The 6,000-nt window shown below is 38.9% G+C and overlaps 1 pseudogene across 1 annotated transcript in view; it reads right to left on the bottom strand.

Moving 5' to 3' along the window:
* The window catches only part of LOC149205156 (uncharacterized), a 72,105-nt pseudogene extending 66,512 nt beyond the window's left edge, over window positions 1-5,593 (bottom strand). The window contains exons 1-2 of the transcript XR_016251832.1: window positions 4,841-5,593; window positions 4,392-4,662 (exon numbers count right to left, since the gene is read on the bottom strand). The product of XR_016251832.1 is annotated as an uncharacterized LOC149205156 (transcript). The remainder of the gene's footprint in view (window positions 1-4,391; window positions 4,663-4,840) is intronic.
* Between the last annotated feature and the right edge of the window lie 407 nt (window positions 5,594-6,000).

Consider the following 6,000-nt stretch of genomic DNA (forward strand, 5'->3'; position numbering starts at 1 on the left):
GCTCATTATTATTATGAGATTTTGTGGTACTTTTTTTCTTCGTGGCTCTCACAAGGAACTTCAAATTCACATTCTTCTTATATAGCGGTTGTGGCCACCTTCGCAACAATGCTTCAAGATTGATTTTAAGTGCAATGTTGAATCTTTTCGTGATGAAGTTTCCAAAGTGAGCTTTAAATGCCTTTGCAATGGTGCATGCCTCACCTTGCAAACATCAAGTCTTCGTTTCCTAAAATATTAAAAGAAACAAAGACTCATTCCTTCAACGGAATCGCCAGATGAGTAGATTTATCCTTGTCTATGGGATAAGATCAATCAAGGAAATGAAGCTTAGTCTTTAGATTACAAGGAGGTTGACTCAACTCCTCCCCGACAATGGCACCAAAAATGTTGCCTCAAAATCTAGCAGGTCTTGTGAGGGGAGCTCACAAGACAACAACTAGACCAAGGGACAACAATGAGGTGGAGGACCATTGTCATTATAGCACACCACCTCCTGCTCTTTAGAGGATTTTCACCACAAGGGATGCTCCCTAGTTTAGGTCACCTAGAGAATATTCTAGGTATAGGATTCAAAGGTGACAATTGAATAGGTTCAGACAAGGTACTTGGACTAAGAACAAGGCTCAATTATATGTAATAAGGAGAAGCACACCCTCAAAGGAACCTATAAAGGATGTTGAACAAGTTTATCTAAGATACTCAGACTAAGGACAAGGCTCAATCTTACGAGACAAGGACAAAAGACTCAAGGAGAGAACTCCAACTAAGAACAAGGCCCAATCCAGTGAAACAAGGAATAACGTGCTCTCCAGGGGCCTATCAAAAGTATTTATGGCCTAGGGTTTAAGAGATAAGCAATGATAAAGGCTCACAAAGGCACATAAGACCGAGAAAAGGCTTATGAAATTTGGAATGATCAATAAAAGGAGCCAAAAGCCTTCAAGTGACCCTAAGTTGAAGCCTTGGTGAAGAATTAGGGCTTTACTAGCCCTAGAATTACCTAGGGTTGGTGACGTCAACCCTAGGGAAGCAATTTCAACCATGCAAATTACTAGATTTTGATGTATCAAAGCTCAAGAAGGTGAAACAACTTCAAATTAGTCCAATGTCCAAGCCCTAGTTGAACTCTGCTTGAAACCCTAACCCTAGGGGGTTGCCTTAAAGGGCCGAAATTTTTGGGGCCTAAAAATTTAGGGGCCAAAATTTTAAGGCTAAAAGGATTCTGAGCCGAAAATTTAGAGCCAAAATTTTAGGGGCCAAAAATTTAGAGCCAAAATTTTAGGGGCCAAAAATAATAGTTTAAAGGGAGTACAGGCCAATGTGGATTCTAAAATGGAGCTATCGTTGTATGTTAGCTTCATTGTGGTCTTCAATTGGAAACTAAACAACACCAAGTGTGTCACCTCTAGATCGTTACAGGCACTACTGACGAGTTTCAAGTTCGATATCATAATTATCTTTGTTATGAACAATGCTTCATTAGTAAAATTCCTATTCTTGATTTTTTGCTTGCATCCTAGGATAGTGGCATTCTAGTTATTTTTCCCCTCCCTTGGTCTGTTAATTTTGGGTGGTCTATTCCTTTAGTCCCCCTTTTAAGCCTATTGCTCGTGGTTCTTATCTTGCGTCACACCGATCACTCTCTGCCTGGTTTGTTGAAGGTTAGGTTTTCTCTAGCTCTTTTCATGTCGCTACACTACCACCTCTCTTGATTCTACTTCTGGCCCACCTCTGATTTTTCCCCTGTATCTCCTCTCGGCCTCATCCCAAGCTTCAAGCTCTCCCTCCATTAATGTGCTTTCCCCCTTTGTTTCCCCCATCCTTGTTCTTCACATTTCATGGCTAGGCGTCCGCTTTCCTCCAATGAGCAAGGAGGCAGAAGAGGTCATCTTACCCCCTCTACAGCCCTTGATACATCTCCCCCCTCTATGAGCCAAACCCGTGCTCAAGCCACTGCTCACTCCGCCATGGCGAGATATAGGGGAATCATCCCTGGAGTGGTTTAAAGAGTGATTTCTGATGTCGAAGACCAAGTCAAACAGGTTAGAAGACTCATTCCGACCATGTAGGTTGATCAGCCTACCAGGAACTGGGTACCTGAAATAGGAAACTCTACCAGAGTCTGCTATTCCTCCTAAATGCAAACTTTCAACTTATATTGGCATATCAAAACTGTTATGGGCAAGGTTCTTCTAGACCATGCAGACACTCAATAAGAAATAATGATCTGCATGGCTGAACTAATGGACAAAGTGGACAGATTAAACAAGAAAGTTTATGTTCTTGCCAAGATATCAGCAAACTTTGTTTTTTCTTCCTCGGACGATGACAGCGAGCCTCAGCCACCGATCCCGCTGGATTCTCCTACAAGGTAATGACAAGCAAGCCACATGTTTTAAACAAGTTTTCTATGATGGCACTGCCATCGTCAAGACTGTCATCTTTTGGTTTAGTTTATTTTCGAGTTCTTTTTACAATTAGAAAGATAGTCTAATAGCCTATGAGATATGCAACTATAAAATTTTGAACTTATGCTACTGGTCTGGTTTCCCAAGTGGCAGATCAGTAAGTTGCAATACTTATCTATATACATCTTTTTGATAGTAATATAAAAGGCCTGATCTTACCAAGAAAAGGGATACCAAACCATAGTAGACTGGATCATAGACAGGAGTTCAACACTAGTGAAAAGAAAGGTCACTAATTTGGCAATGAAGTCTTCTAGAGGGTTTAGTAATAAAAGAGCAATTCGGACATGTAGACTCTAGAGAAACATCTGTTGCATACAATGTTTCAACTGGAAACCAAATATGGAAGGGAATGAATACCATACCTAGTCCAATTACAAATGTGGTAGAATAGAAACTGGATTTAGTCTATATCAAGTCATCAACTAAGGGAGCAAAGATGTGGGCACGAAGCAGGAAAATTTGTTGATGTATAATAGGCAACAATACAATATATTCACACACAACACTTCTTGAAATACAAATAATATTGACTCTACTTGGTTATAACAGACATTGCTAGGCAGGCTGAATATATGTTAGATAGATGCTTGGAAAGAAGTAATCATTAGGACCAAAGATCTCAACTCTGGACTGGAAGATGAAATGAAAGATTCAATGGGTGCAACCCATTGGCAAATAAGTTAAATCTTCTGGATCTCAAACGGCAGATAACTAAACAAGAACAGAGGTTCAGATGCCAGTGGAAAATCTAGAAGACGCAGCTTCAAGATGAAGTGGCCCAACTTTTGGTCAAGTTGGATGAATAAAAGAGTTGAAGGGGAAGCTACACTTAAAACTAAAAGAAACCAGATGAGCTAAAGGATAGCATGTCTGACAGAGGTAGAGAAAACATACAGAGATTTTTCCTAGTTTCTGAAAAGTTAAAACCGGCAGTAGGAAATGCCATTCATGTTAACGAGAAAGATTTAAACGAAAATGACCAGTCACAGGAAGTGCTTCAAATTCTGCATTTATTTCAGAGATTTTGGCATCAACTGAAAAATAAATATTCACTGTTGGCAACAAGTTAAAAATGCTAGTGCTAAGTAAATTTTATGACACTACTAACACAATTTATGATTATAGTTGAAACATTTTACTTGGAAATGATTTTGACTTCCTACTGAACAATCAGGAATATTTCCATGTAATTACAAAAAATCTAAAGTCTTTCTTCTAATTACAGCACTTTAGGTTAGTTACAGTCCATCTTATGGTAGTAGATGTCACCAACAACAACTAGAGGTTTACCAAAAGTTTTGTAATTATTTTGTGAGAAATCAGAAATTAGAAGGTGCATATTCATAGAGTGAGGATAAAAATTGTTGAACGAGTGCCAGCTTAACTGGATTTGCGAGAAGGATAACAGCTCTGCAATGGCTGCAAATGGCAGGTAGCACCATTCAGTTAATGCCAGCTCTGCAAATGCTTCATGCACGATTCAAGTATGGCTCCGCAGCAAATGGCTTCAAGCACCATTCAAGTAAAGGCTCTGCAGGCATTATTCCAGGCGGCATCACCCCATTTGCAGCAATTTGCAAATAAGTTATCCCCCCTTGCAAATTGGGTCGAGCTGGCACTCGCACTGTACAATCTTTATGATAGTCTATATTTATAGCAAAGTCATCAACAGTTAATGGTGATAGCTTGTTATCTTGAGGAACAGGAAAGTATGAATCTGGAACAAAATCCCAACATAGGGATATGCCTCTGTAATGAGATAGCTTGCAAAATCACATGGATTCATGTTTGAACATTAGAGGCAGCCCACAGCTTAGCTGAGTCTATCTTGTGAAATGCTAATCGGCCATTGTTGATAAGTTCCATGAAAAGACAAGACAAGACACGAAAATGAACAGAGAAAGAAGGATGAGTTACCAATTTTAGTTGGCAAAGAGCAATTAGCATTTCCTCGCCAATTGGGAGGGCAATCACACAGGCTGTCTTCTTTTATACATTCTGCTTGGTGAAAGCAAAACATATTTCCACACGGAGCTCCACTGTGTTCACAATGCTCTCCAATAAATCCAGGTGGGCAGTTGCAAGTGTAGTTCTCTCCCTGGATAATCTCATTGCAGCGCCCTCCATGCTCACACCAGAATAATTTGTCCCATCACACATCACTTGCTCCTCGTCACAAAGTTTACCCCTGAACACAAAACAATAATTCCCCTTCCCTCAAGTCAATCTGCATCCTTATCTTGTAACTAGGCAGGCAAGGAAGCTCAAAATCAAATTCACTCTTCCTATACTACTCAATGTTCACGCTGAAACAAAATTAGACAAAGAACAGAACATATCACATAGTATAATCAATGGGTTTTTACCCAAAATATAGACGATCACCATCGAGTATAGAGGAGGGATCAGGAAGCTTGCATATGCATTCTCCATCCTCGTCACATTCCTCGGACTTGCAGCGGGTATCCTGACATTCCAATGCATATGAAGTATGCACTGCCAGTACTACTAGTAAGAAGATAATGGGTCTCCAGTCTCTATTCCACATGTCTGGTTTTTGTTTAGTTCAGTGCCAGATCTGCAACCCACAAGCCCGGATCCTTTAAAACAAAAATCTACACCTCAAAATTCCTGGCTTGGCAATCTATCTACTGGGTATCCGGATTTGGTCATGACTCTTGTAACATTATCCTCGGAGTTTACATATATATTTTATGTGTAGATGGAGAACACATAATACAGAGGAAATGAAGATTGATTGAATATAGAGACTCTCAATTCAATTTCAGGTGGGTGTGGACCAACTCAACTCAACTACAATCATTCAGCATTCAGCTGAAACATATTATCACCGCTGAAATATATCAATCACTCACAGACTTCCTGTTCCCCAGTCGTACTCATACTCACTCACACAATAAACTAAATTTAAAAATCAAACAAGTGGTAAATTTGCAGGTTTATCCGTAGTACAGCACAATCAAGATACAATTACTTTCACTTTTTGGATGTGAGTGCAGGCAACAATAAAGGATGGAGCACATGGGTAATGGTCGTGCATGAAGCTCCACTTACATGTGTAGCTTGCTCTTCCCAATGCACTCTATTTTGTTTGTTGCATTGTTCGTGCTCATTGGTGGTATTTTCACTTCATATTCAGTATCAGTATTATTTAACGTAGTGCATAGCTGAGGGAGAATTTCAATGGCTTGGTTATGACGCAAGTTAATATCTATGGATTTTTATTTGTCTTCGGTTTTCGGGGTTTAACATAAGCATTATTTAAAATGAATTATACTTTTGTAAATATGGTTTGTTTTTCAGGAGTTATTTAAAATGAATGAATTATAATTTTATAAATATGGCTTGTTTTATAGAATGATATAAAAAATATTTTAAATGATTTTTTTTTTTGTTATTTAGGTTTTCTACCCAGTTTAAAATATTTCGCTCATGGTTTGTTTTGAGAAATTAAGAAGTCTTAAGGATATAGTCTTTGTTGTTTAGTCTGAGAAATTAAGAAGTT

The sequence above is a fragment of the Pinus tabuliformis genome, chromosome 1_2, assembly GCF_031772625.1.
Source record: "Pinus tabuliformis cultivar Carrire ecotype Pingquan chromosome 1_2, CPIR1, whole genome shotgun sequence".
Taxonomy (NCBI): domain Eukaryota; kingdom Viridiplantae; phylum Streptophyta; class Pinopsida; order Pinales; family Pinaceae; genus Pinus; species Pinus tabuliformis.